This window comes from Jaculus jaculus, chromosome 4 (assembly GCF_020740685.1).
Source record: "Jaculus jaculus isolate mJacJac1 chromosome 4, mJacJac1.mat.Y.cur, whole genome shotgun sequence".
NCBI lineage: Eukaryota > Metazoa > Chordata > Mammalia > Rodentia > Dipodidae > Jaculus > Jaculus jaculus.
The window spans coordinates 44,330,566-44,344,046 of NC_059105.1; the positions used below are offsets into that span (position 1 = coordinate 44,330,566).

At 41.3% G+C, this 13,481-nt stretch overlaps 1 protein-coding gene across 1 annotated transcript in view; it reads left to right on the plus strand.

Annotated features, from left to right (window-relative positions):
• The window catches only part of Dnah7 (dynein axonemal heavy chain 7), a 259,409-nt gene that overhangs the window by 66,182 nt on the left and 179,746 nt on the right, over positions 1-13,481 (plus strand). The gene's annotated exons all lie outside the window — the stretch shown is intronic.

A 13,481-nucleotide genomic window follows, 5' to 3' on the forward strand; every position in this document is an offset into this window, starting at 1 on the left:
GGCCCTGGCATGCCCATTTTCTCTCTGTCTCTCCTCTATCTCTCTCTCTGCTTGCAAATAAATAAATAAAAGTTAAAAATATTTAAAAACACATAGATGCTGTAAAGGTGAACTTGAGGTAAGGAGGAATTTAATAATAACCAGTAACACTAAAAAAAGTTTAATGCAGAAGGTTTTTTACTGCCTCTGAAGTATGGCTTATGTGTTATGGAAGTCAGGATTAAAATAAAAATAGTAGCTATATTATCAAATAGATACAAACTTTTACATTGGTTTAACCAAAAATACTATAGATAGGAAGCAAAGTATATTCAATTTTCCCAACCCGAGATAAAAATATACATATATTTATTATTTAAACTTTTAAAGTCATGACTGTGGCCTTAAATACTGTATATTTTCTTTATGTCAACTATATGCTTTGGTAAGAAAATATGCATAAAGAGAAACATGGGATTATTTAATAGGCTTACTTCATTTTATATAATATGAATATATAATATATTCAAATATGAATAGTGTTGCAGTCCGGTTCGCATTGCTGGTAGAAATCACCCAACCAAGAGTAGCTTCTGGGAAAAAGAGGTTTATTTTGCCTTACAGGCTCAAGGGGAAGCTTCACGATGGCAGGGGAAAACGATGGCATGAGCAGAGGGTGGACATCACCCCCTGGCCAACAGAAGATGGACCACAGCAACAGGAGGGTGTGCCAAACACTGGCACGGGGAAACTGGCTATAAAGACCGCCCCCAACAATACACTCCCTCCAGGAGGCATTAATTCCCAAATATCCATCAGCTGGGAACCTAGCATTCAGAACACCTAAGTTTATGGGGGACACCTAAATCAAACCACCGCAAATAGTATATAAACCAAACTATAAATTAGTCACAAAAAAGTTAATGACACACTTGTGAGTCACTTTGTAACACTCTTCAAAAAAAAAAACAGTTTTTAGAGAAAGGGGGCAGTGAATTGGTACACCAGGGCCTCAGCCACTGAAATTGAACTTCAGATGCTTGTGCCAGCTAGTGGGCATGTGTGACCTTTATGTGTCTGACTTACATGGGATCTGGAAAGCCAAAGTGGGATCTGGAGAATCAAACATAGATCCTTAGGTTTCGCAGGCAAGTGCTTTAACCTCTAAGCCATCTCTCCAGCCCACTTCGTAACACTCTTAATTAAATTTAAATAATTAATTTCATGTATAGCATTTATCCATTCATTTTGAATAGGTACTAAGAAGTTTTATTGTCCCCCAAAATAAAAACTAGATACTTATATCCATCCAGTCATATAATTTAAAAATTAGAAGCTTCTTTTAAAAAATAAATTAAGTCAGATAGTGAGGGGCAGTAATGGGTGCACAAAGGCTTCTAGCTACTGCACACCAGCTCCAGAAGCATGTGCCACCTTGTGCCACCTTGTGCATCTGGCTTATGTGGGACCAGGAGAATCGAACCTGGGTCCTTAGACTTTGCAGGCAAATGCCTTAACAGCTAAGCCATCTCTCCAGCCCCAAAACTACTTTTTGATATTTGGTCACAATATTGTTTAAAATCTCATACTGTTAAAGAAATTGATACAATTTTAAATACCTAGAAAGAGGCAACTATGCAAGGGCTGATAAAGATGTTACATTTTTAAGGTCATATAAAGCTGCTCACTTCAGAACAAGCAAACAAAGACCATTTCTCTTACTCACTCCCAGGTAGTCGGTTGGGTACTGTTTGTTGGCTGCAGAATTGTCTTCCTGAACTGCTTTGCTCTCGCTCTGACTCAGTATGTGAGAATTCAGAGCAGCTTCTGTCACACTCCACAGCTTTGAAAATCCCATGTGGCCACATCTGTCAAGAACTCTAATGAGATGATATGTGTACTACATACCAGTGGATTAACTACTTGGTACAAGAGACCATCCCTTTCATTATTAGGGGTTCCTTTAAGGGTATACTTTTCCAAAAGAAGAACCCCAAAGGTTAAAAACAGAATATTGCTGCTGTTGTTATTGTGACTTGGCTTGACTTTGGTTCCTTGTCTATATTGTTACTATCCATAACCCTGAAGTTATTTTGGACTTTGGTACCTGTATGCATGACTGAAGTCTTTTTCTTATTCCGAGACCTTTCAGTGTAATTCCAGAAATTTCCAGCCACTTTTGGTTATTAACACAGTTTTGTCTGTGGAGACTTAGTTGAACCTGCTTCAGAACACCGGGCTCGTGTTCCACTCTAAGCCCTCCTCCCTACAAAGCACCAAAGCCTGAGACCTGCATCGGGAGCCTGAGGGTACTTCTCTCCTACAGTGCTTCTCTCCTTCCTGTGAATAGCATCTAGTGCTGTGATAAGAACAAGGCGAGAAAGGGAGTGGGTAGGATGTGAAACGAGACAAGAGTAAGGAGAGACACTGGGAAAAAAGGTATAAAGTGAAGCAGCATTTCTTTTTTAAATTTTTGTTGATTTATTGATTAATTGATGAGGGAGAAAGAAGCAGAGAAATAAAGAATGGGTGTGCTAGAGCCTCCAGCCACTGCAAATGAACTCCAGACACATGTCACATGTACCACCTCGAGCATCTGCCTTACATGGGTAGTGGGGAATCAAACCTGGGTCCTTAGGCCTCATAGGCAAGCACCTTAACTGCTAAGCCATCCCTCTGTCCTCGTTTTTCTTTTTATTAATTTTTTAAAATTTATTCATTTACTAGAGAAAGGGAGACATGGGGGAGAGGAAATGGGCATACCAGGGCCTCCAGCCACTCTAGACGCATGCACCATGTGCATCTGGCTTACTTGGGTTCTGCATAATAGAACCTAGGTCTTTAGGCTTCACAGGCAAGTGCCTTAACTGCTAAACCATCTCTCCAGGCCTCTTTTTTTTATTGACAGCATCTATATACAATGCACCCTGATCATAGTCCCCTTCCCACCACCTTCTTTTGTGCCCTCTCCCCCAATCCCCTCCACACACACTGACCCTCTTCTTTTCATCCAGTCCTTCTTCTTCTTTTTTTTCTGCAACTTATGGCAATCCTCCTACCTCTGCCTCCTGAGTGCTGGAATTAAAGGCGTGCACCACCACGCCCGGCTCCTTCTCCTATTTTATATCATTTTCTTTTTTGCCCTCCTCCATCCTCTGTGACAACATGCCAATGGGCCCAATATTATACAGGTCTTGTGTAAATAAGGACAACCACTGTGAGGTCCTAAATGCAAACACCACTTTGTGTCTGGAAGACAGTATTTTAAAGCACTCCTCTTTATCCTTTGGCTCTTACAGCCTCATATCTTCCATAATTTTCCCTAAATCCTGAGGGTATGATAGAGATGGCTCACTTAGTGCTGAACATGCCTTTGTCTTTGTCACTTCTCATAAAAAGCTTTTTTTTTTTTTTTTTTTTTTTTTTTTTTTTGCTTTTCAAGGTAGGGTCTCACTCTAGCCCATACTGACCTGGAATTAATTATGTAGTTTTAGGGTGGCCTTGAACTCATAGCCATCCTCCTACTTCTGCCTCCCATGTGCTGGGATTAAAGGTGTGCACCACTACATCTGGCTGAAAAAGCATTTCTTGATTGTGACTTACTGCAAAATGGACTATTCTTTTTGGTCATAAGGTGGACAATCTCCTATCAGGTGTACACAATGATTTCTAGCTCCTCAGTTATCTTTCATTTCTCTATGGTTAAAAACTCCATATCCTGTCTGCTAGCTTTTTTAAATATGCAGTACATTACTTCTATCTATAATCCTGCTACTATAAAGTAACCCACCAGAATTTCTTATAGCTTACCATCCAACTGTATGTCATTGACCTTTCTCCATATTTCTATTCTTCTCTGCTTTCCTCAGCTTCTAGTATCTACTAGTCAAATCTCAACTTCTATGAGGCCAACCTTTTAAGGTCCCATGTGAGTAAGATGATGCAGTGTTTGTCTGTCTGAGCCTGGTTTATTTTGCTTACTATAGAGATCTCTAGTTCTACCCATGTTTTCACAAATGACACGGTTTCATTCTTGTTGTGGATAAACAGTATTCCATGGTGTGGATCTAACATGCTTCCTGCATCCACTGATTGGGAGCACAGATGTCTTCTCAGCATACTGTTTTCATTTTGTTTGGATACATACTCCATAGTGGGATTACAGGATCATGTGCTGCGCCTATTTTTAATGTTTTTCCGAATCCTCCAGACTGAATTCCATATTGGCTATAGTAGCTTTCATTGCCACTATGCAAGAGTTCCTTGAATATTTTTCTTTATTACTCTTATCAGTGAGTTTTACCTCTTCCCATGCATTCTGATTACTAACATCTATTTCAGTTTGAAGACCTCCCTCCAATGTTTCTCGTAGGAAGGTCTGGTGGTGGCACATTCACTCAGCTTTTCTTTGGGAATATTTTCATCCCTCCTTCATAGTGAAAGAATAATATTATTGGTGTATTCTTTGGGGTAGATTTTTCTATTGCTTTTATTGCTGAGAAAATCTTATGCCACTCTCTCCTGGCCTGTAATGTTTCTGCTCAGAAGTCCGAGGTAGACTTGCCTGAGTTCAGCTGGATGAACTTTCGCCTCCCTCTGCCTGGACATTTGCATCCTTCTGTACGTTTGTAAGATTATATGCTTCTTTTCTCCCTTCCCCCTCCTTCCCTGTCTCCCTTTCTTCCTCCTATTTTACCTTCTCCTTATTTTTTAATGATTATGAATTTTACTATATGAAAAGATTGCATGTTGGTCCTATTCTCATTGCGTTATAACACAATCCTCTCTCTGTGCCCCCATCCCTCTTAGGGCCCTCCTCAGAGGGGGGTTGGTATTCACTGTGGGGTCATAAATGCGTCAGCCACTCTGTGCTGTTGGGACATGGACCATGCTTCGGGATACTCCTTCTCACTCTGTGGCTTTTATCATCTCTTTGCTTCCTCTTCCATAATGTTCCCTGCTCCTTGAAGTGTAGTATTATAAGTCTAGTGTTAAGCTCTCTGAAACCTCTCAGTTTTTTTTCTCTGATATGTTTTGGTTGGCCTTCGTGTCTACTGCCATCTCCCTGGTGCTGGTTCTCAGGCTAACAGTGACAGGAACACCCATGTGTGAATGGACACTTCCTCTGTAAGATCTCCTGGAGCCTGGCAGATGTGATAGAGGCGGCTGTCTCATACAAGGCAGTTGGCTGTCTTTTCTTGTTATACTGATGGACCTTGGTTCTTTCCAGGTTTTGCTGCCATGTGAAAGAAACAACACAAACAAACATTCTCCAACTAACAGTGAGAGAAGCACAGATTAAAGGGGCTAAGCATAGTCATTTAGGAGACTGTTTAATGAATATAGCCATTCTGCACAACTGAGGAACAGTGGAAGCTTCTCTCTGGAGCCTAGGACCTTCCTATCCACAGGATTCTGACTTGGTTCTCAGTACCAGGGATGAGTTTTCTCCCACTGAGGAGGCCTCTTGTCTAATCAAAGAGCTGCTGCTTACCTGCGTAGGGTGTGTGGCACTGCGGCCCAGGTGTGTGCATTGCGTCCCACTAGGTGATTTTGTAACTTGCAGCACGCCCTGCTTGTTTACACTATTGGTGGCCCTTTCCCCCAGCGCCTCTCATTGCACATTCCAATAATATGAGGGCTATCCAGCAGGATCTCTAGCTGTCCTATGTCTGCATGGGGTCTTCAGTAATAAGATTTTACCATTTAATCCTGCTGGTGGGTAAGTGCTTTGACAATGGCCTGCATTGTTTTAGGGACCCCATGGGTCTCCTGGACCAACAGCTCACTGTGGGGGCAACCCACTTCTGACACTGGATTTACCAGCCAGTGCTCATGATTTTAGGATTAATCTTTCTCCACCTTCTACAGGGCCCTTCTGCCTAGGAGACCTCCACCCACTGACCTTACTAAGTGTTATATCTTTTCGTTTATCATCGAGGCGGAAGGTTTTTCCCTTCCCTGTATTCTTTCCGTCCACTTGCCTATCAAGTATCCTCTTCTCCCTATTCCCACGTTGTTTTGTCTTTGAATAAGCTTTGTACTCTTTTGTCATTCTTAAGTTCCTCTTGAATTCTAGGAATACTTTTGTACTACCATTCTAAAGAGCTCATAAGTTTTCTTTATTTTTCTTTCTTTTTTGTGTGTGTTTGCTCCTCTAACTGTACATTCTGAAATAGCCTGTCTTCAACCTGTCTAATTGTTCCTTCAGTTTGAACTATCCTTTAATCAATGTTTAGTATTCTCAGCTCAAGGATTTTGGTTTAAGTTGCTTCCAAATCTTCTTAGAGTTTCTCTGTGATAGATCTGGATCATTTCTGTGTTTTCTTCAGTCCCTTTGGATCCCCCTTGGAAAGTTCATTTAAATTCTCCATCTGAGAAGTTCTGCATAGTGATGACTATCTGGTTAGTTTCTGGCATCTTGTTTTGACTGTTAGATGAGATCCTAATTCCCCAACAAGCTCTTGACACTTACTGGTACATGATATCACTGGGCATTGGAGTTTGCAGATTTCCTTCATCTTCCTGATTTGGCTTTTCTTGTTCCAGTCATCCCAGAATTTCTCAGCAGGCAGCTTCTGTACTTGGAGCCTGTAGTCACTTCCATTATTAGCACTGGTGCTCAGACCCAGGGTGGCAGGGGGTGAACTTTTTGTGTGTTGTACCTGTTGAGTACTAGAGAGTGACCCAAATCCTTATTTGTCTTAAAAGCAAGTTGATGAACTGGGAACTACATAGAAACAGTAGTCCATTCTCATAAGCTGCTCCCATGGTGAAAGCACAGCACTCTATCCACAATTACCAGCCTTTGATCAGGAAAGGTGGGAGTCCTCCTGGCTCTGGGCAGAATCACATAGATGCATAGAGCAGCCTCAAATGCCTGTGCCATGCCCATAGTTATCAGTCCTACCAACTTTTGTCACATGCTCAGTCCACAGGCCACCACACCCAGCACAGCCCTAGTACATTACCAAAGCCCACACCACTATGAGCTTCCTACTATTAAGGTGGACTCACAGCCCAAGACTGCTGCAACCAGCTACTGATGAGACTACCTGGAATGTAAATCTAATAGACCTCAGCTCTGGGGATGTTCTAGAGGACAATCCTGGAGATGAAAGCTATTGGATCTAGCTGTTTGACTACTTAGTTATGTGTAGGTGAAGTGCCCCAGTTGGCTTAATGTAGATGGTGAAGTGTGTCCAACATTGCTGTCACGCTGGTGAACTTCATTCATTCTTGACCATTTCCCCTAGGTTTAATTCACTTTGAGGTTTGGCTGCATCATTAAAATGAACCCAATAGTTGGTCGTACCATTAAAATTAACCCAGTAGTTTCCCCATAGTGTCAAATAGGACATTGGCAGTGCCTTTATACAGTGCAAACCACACTGTACTACTACTTTGGAAGTGAACACTCTGTTCTATAAACAAATCTTTAAAATGGTTCCTGAAATAGGTCAATGTGGTAGAACTTGAAACACAAGGGACATGAGGTGGGATGAATTTTTTAAAGCACTGAAGAAGTATAAGAATAGAGTAATTTAAGGCCTTAAATAATATGCTCAAGTAGAGAACTAAAGAGCTTCTGTGATTAACCTCAAAGGACTCTTCACCTAGTTCTAGCTTGACACAACCCAAAATATTATAGTGTATAATACAGTGACTTAACAAGACATAACATAATTTTACAGCCATTCTGGATCTGTTACATGAAGGGTAGTTTACTCATTGGGAAAGAGGAGTTGATGAGAGCTGGAAATGGGAAAATTTGGGTGTATTTAATGGACACTGGGTATAGCAAGCTTTAAACTATGCTGGTTCTTGCTAGAAGTCTTGGCAGAGCTCTGCAGAAAATACATGTAGCAGTATATTGTAGTCATGCTTGGTTGAAGAAGAAAGAATATGTTACATGTTGTCTTAGCTACTTTACTTGTGGCTGTGATCAATTACTGACAAGAAGCAGCTTGAGGAAGAAAGGGTTCAGTTTCTCTGCAGTCCCATGGGGATACATTCAGTCCTGGTGGAGAAAGTATGGCAGCTGAAGCAAGAAGTTGGATTGTCATATTCCATCCTTAGTCAAGAAGCAGAAGGTGAACAGGAAGCGAGCCCAGGCTTTAAGACCTCAAAGCTCACCCCACAGTGAAGTGTTTCTCCACCAAGTTTCCACCTCCTAATGTTTCCATAACCTTTCCAAACAATTCCACCAGCTGGGGACGAAATGTTTAAACATGAACCTATGGGAGCAGACATTTCATATTCAAACCACAACATCTACCCCTGGCTCCTATAGGCTCATGGCCAACTCATCATGAAAAATGCATTTATTACAACTTCAAAAATACCCACAGTCTTTTATAGTCCTAACACTGTTCACCAGTCCAAAGTTCAAATCCCACGTGAGATTCAAGGCAATGTCTTTATTGTGATAGTCTAGAAAATCAAAAACAAGTTATATGCTTCCAATACCCAATGACACAAAACAAACATTGCCATGCCAAAACTGAAGAATGGAAGCATACCAAGGGATGATGGGACCAAAGCAAGACAAAAGCCTGGCAGGGCAAACACCAAATCCTCCCCTGGGAAACATTTCACATTCAAGTCACAGCCGATGTGGTCAAACGCATTGATGGAACACACTTATCAGAGATCCTAGCTTCTGAGTTATGGTCAGGGAGGTGGGAGTGGTTCTGTTTCTTCATGTTGTTGACCAGCTTAGTGTGTATTGTCACTTATTTCAATGAGATTAAATGATAGAATATCTTTGATATAATGTATGCAAATTAGACATGGGTCTATAGACATTTACATATTCTGGTGTACAGGATATGATTGCTCCTTCCAGAAGAGGACAGTACAACCCCATCTTAAGGAACAGTAGGAAGGAACTCCTTCCAGTGGGCACAATTTCAAAGAATTCATTAGTGTCTTTGACATTTTTAACTTTACTTGAAAAGAGAGAAGGTTAAAAGTGTGGGTCTACATTGATGATGGCATGTAGCAAACTTGTTTATGCAAATCAAAGACTTAGAAGAAACAAGAGTGAAGGATTGACACCCTCAGTTAGAGGTCTGGAGAAAGGTAAATAAGGGTTCACATGATGACTACTCTGTGAGTATATTTGTGTTTTATGTGAGTGCTTAATAAAAGGTGCTGCTACAAAGAGGTACATAATTATCTGCTTGACTAGTTGGTTTATTTTGTGAATATCAACTAGCATATGTCAGGATGTACACAGTGAGCTACATAATACAGTAATAATGTTAACATTTTTATTCAAAGTGAAGAACTTTCAAGAGTTAAAGTAAATAACAATCAACTCTGGATAGCAAGCATAAACTAATATTTGGTGGTCATTCTACATAAGGACAAAGAAGTCATAATGTCAGGCATGAGAATCATGTAATGTTACCACCACATAGGCGACCTAACTCCCTAACACTGCTGTCTACTCTAGAAACCAATAGCAAACATTAGCAGAATGCCTCTGACAGAGTAAGTGCCACAGAGGCATGAACCAAATGTAGAGGGAACGGGATACATTGGCTCTTTCAGAATGGATAGGGGCAGCCGTCTGTCTGCACCAGAAAGATGTGTTCTTTTTTTCACTCCAGGCTTCTGCCAACACTGTCATTCGTTGACTTACTGAATGACTTACTTCTTGCCACTGTTTCCACACAACATTGCTTCTCCTAAGGAACTCACATTACAAGGGAAATGAAGCAGTTGACAGACACTCATGAGATTTATAGGTCCTACTACGAGCACTGACCTTATAAAAAGTGGAGTGGCTCATACTGAAGACTCATTTGCGGTGCTACGGGAAGAGGGTGATTTGTGGGTATGGTGTGCATATCTAAAATGTGTTATTTACTAGTTCCAAATATAAGGCTTGAATTGCACAGGCAACGTATGCAGGTCTGGGAATTAAGGTGTACAAATGAGAGTGACACTTCTTCCCAATCTACCTAAGAAGATACAACAAATTTGCTTCTAAATTTTTGGCTTTCCTAGTTGAAATCCAGTAGTGATTATCTTACTGGATTAAGTAAGTTTAGTAACCAGGGGAGAAAAGCAACGGTTTTTTTAATGGGGAATTGTTGATTGGCTTATTCTTCCCTTTCACCTCTCAAACCTTGTAACTTCCACTTTACTCATCTCTTCCAGCCACCCTAGCTGCCCTGTGCCTCAGCCTCTTCTTCCTCTTCCTCCTCCTCCTCCTCCATGAGCGATAGCAAACACAGTCTTGCCTAGAACCATTTGGCCTGGCTGGACCCTCTTCCGGAATGCTTTATCTCCAAATCTCTGAAGAGAAATACTTTGCATCCTTGTGATCTTTCTCAAGTGTTATCCTCATGAAGAGGCTTATATGAAGCACTTTATTTAAAATTGAACGGCCTTTGCCTGTTTTTGCTTATTCCTTATCCCACTATTCTTTTTGTAGTATCTATCATCTAACTTATTGTAGGCATACTTCAGAGATGTTTTAGGTTCTGTTCCAAACCATTTAAAACAAAACAAAACCAGTTTTGCAATATAGTGAATCATGAGGCTTTTAGCTTTCCATTGTGTATATAAATGATGCTTATTTTCTACTGCAGTCCATTAACTGAGCAGTAACAGCATCCTCTTCCTTTTACAATATGCATGCTCTTTGGTAGCATGTTATTTCTCACCCACAGCATGACTTTTAAAATTGGAGCAGGGCTGGAGATGGCTTAGCAATTAAAGGCACTTACTTACAAAACCTGATGGCCTGGGTTTGAATCCCCATTACTTATGTAAAGCCAGATGCACAAAGTGGCACGTGCATCTGGAGTTCATATGCAGTGGCAGGAGGCCCTGGCATGCCCACACTCTCTGTTTTGCTTTCCCTCCCTCTCTCACTCATAAATAGATAAATAAATTTTGAGCACACAAAATAAAATTGGAGCAAATCACCCCCAACCCTACCATTGCTCTGTCAGCTAAGATGATGTGATCGTCTAAATTTCATGCGGCCATTCCAATAGTGTTCATAACATCTTAGCCTGAAGTAGATTTCACCTCAGGAAACTACTTCCTTTGCTAATCCCTAAGAAATAATTTCTAATCTGTTAGCTTTGTCATGAAAAATTTGTAATTCTACCACATCTTCCAGTTGTACTTCTAGTTCTCCTGATATTTCTACCAACCCCTACTTCTTCCACTCAAATTTTAAACCGAGCCAAAGCCACTCATCAGGGTTGCAGTCACCTTCTCCCAGACTGCTGACATTGTTTTGATTCCTTAGTATGAGTCACAGGCATTTTCAATGGCACCTAAGATGACAAATTCTTTCCAGTAATATTTCAATTTACCCAGCCTAGGTCCATCAGAGGACTTACTGTCCATGTCAGCTATAGCCTTATAAAATATATTTCTTAGATGATAAGATTTGTGAGTCAAAATTACTCCTTGATCCTTGGTTTGCAGGATGGATGTCATGTTAGCCAATATAAACACATTAATTTTATTGTATATCTTCACACAAGCTCTTGGATAAATGCGTGCATTGTCAGAGAATATTTGGAAAGTAATATCTTTCCTGAGCATTGCTTCTCAGCAGTGGGCTTATATCCTATAATTAGTGCTGCAAACATGTGCTGTCATCCAGGCTTTGTTGTTCCATGTATAGAGCACTCTCTGGAGATTCAGTGTAATTCAAGGATCATAGGATTTGCAGGATGGTGAATGAGTATTGGCTTCAACCTAGAATCACCAGTTGCATTTGTCCCTAACAATGTGAGTTAGCCTCCTTTAGAACTGTAAAGCTGGGTACTGAATTTTCCTCTCTAGCTGTAAAAGTTTTAGAGGGCATTTTCTTCCAGTAAAAGACTGCTTTCTCCTCTATTGAAAATTGGGTCCTTTGGTATTCTGACCCCTAAGCTATGCCTGTCCAAAATTTAGCTGTTTATTGGAGCCATCTTCATCAGGTATCCCAGAGCTTATGGAGAACTTGCTATGGCTTCTGCTTCCTCACATGCTTCACCTTTCATACATGGGATCAACTGCCTCCCTCCTCCGTCTTCCTTCCCCCTCCCGCCTTCCTCTCCTCCTCCCTCTTCCTTTCTTCCCCCTTCTCCCTCCCTCTCTCTCCTTCCCTCCCTGCCTCTGCTGCTGCCTCTGTCTCTGTCTGAGACAGGTTCTCATGAAAGCAGGCTAGCCTCAACCAGCCATGTAGTAGAGGATGACCTTGAGTTCTGATCCTCCTGCCCTCTATCCTGAGAGCTGGCACGACAGGAGTGTGCCTCCATGCTCAGTTTATGTGCTCCTAGGAGCTAACCCCAAGGTTCTGTGCATGCTCAAACATTCTACCAACGAAGTCTCATCCCTGGACCCAGCTTCTTTTCTTGACCATCATAAATCAACGTCTACTAAACTCCGACTTGTCTTCTATGTCTTCTCCTTATCTTCACAGAATTAAAGAGAGTTTCAGCCTAGCTGCAGATTACGCTTTGGTTTAAGAAAAGGTTGGGGCTGGTTTGACCATTAGAACCTTCTCCATATTAGTTATAAAGTTCTTTCACTCTCATATCAGTCATGTGTTCACTCTAGCAAACTTCTTATTTCCTTCCAGAACTTTTAACTGTCTTGGCTTTTCACAGGGCTTTCTCATGTTTTTAGCTTTCGATTTAAGGTAAGACACATGTGACTCTTCCCTTCCTGTGAACACTTAAAGACCAAAGTAGGGTTATTAATTGGCCCATTTTCAACCCTGCTGGGCCTCAGGGAATAAAAAGTAGGGGAGGGCTGGAGAGATGGCTTAGCGGTTAAGCGCTTGCCTGTGAAGCCTAAGGACCCCGGTTCGAGGCTCAGTTCCCCAGGTCCCACGTTAGCCGGATGCACAAGGGGGCGCACGTGTCTGGAGTTCGTTTGCAGAGGCTGGAAGCCCTGGCGCGCCCATTCTCCCTCTCTGCCTCTATCTGTCTTTCTCTCTGTCTGTCCCTCTCAAGTAAATAAATAAATAAAAATTAAAAAAAAAAAAAGTAGGGGAAAGAGCTGTCGGTGGAGCTGTCTAAACATAGGTGTTCCGTAAGTTGCCATTTTATATTGGTGTGAGTTAGTCATGCTGCCCCAATTATAATACTAACTTCAAAGATCATTAGTCACACATTACCGTAATAGGCACAATACCAAAGGTTTGAAATATTGTGAGAATTACCAAAAGATGATACAGTGACAAGAAATGAGCACTCTTTGGGAAAAACGGCGCCATTAGAGTTGCTTGACACAGGGTTGTTACAGACCTTGAATTGTTTTTTTTTTAAAAAAGGCATTGAATAAATTGAAACACAATATAATGAAACACGTACCTTATGAATCATGAGATTTTGGTCTTTCTCTCTGTGGAGGTGGGATGTTTGTCTTGTTCACTGCCACCACGCACACACTGAGAGTAGAGCTGGCACATGGTGGGCCCTTGATAGGTATTTGTTGAGTGAATAAGTGAGTGATCAAGACTGATCCTAGCGGGGCTG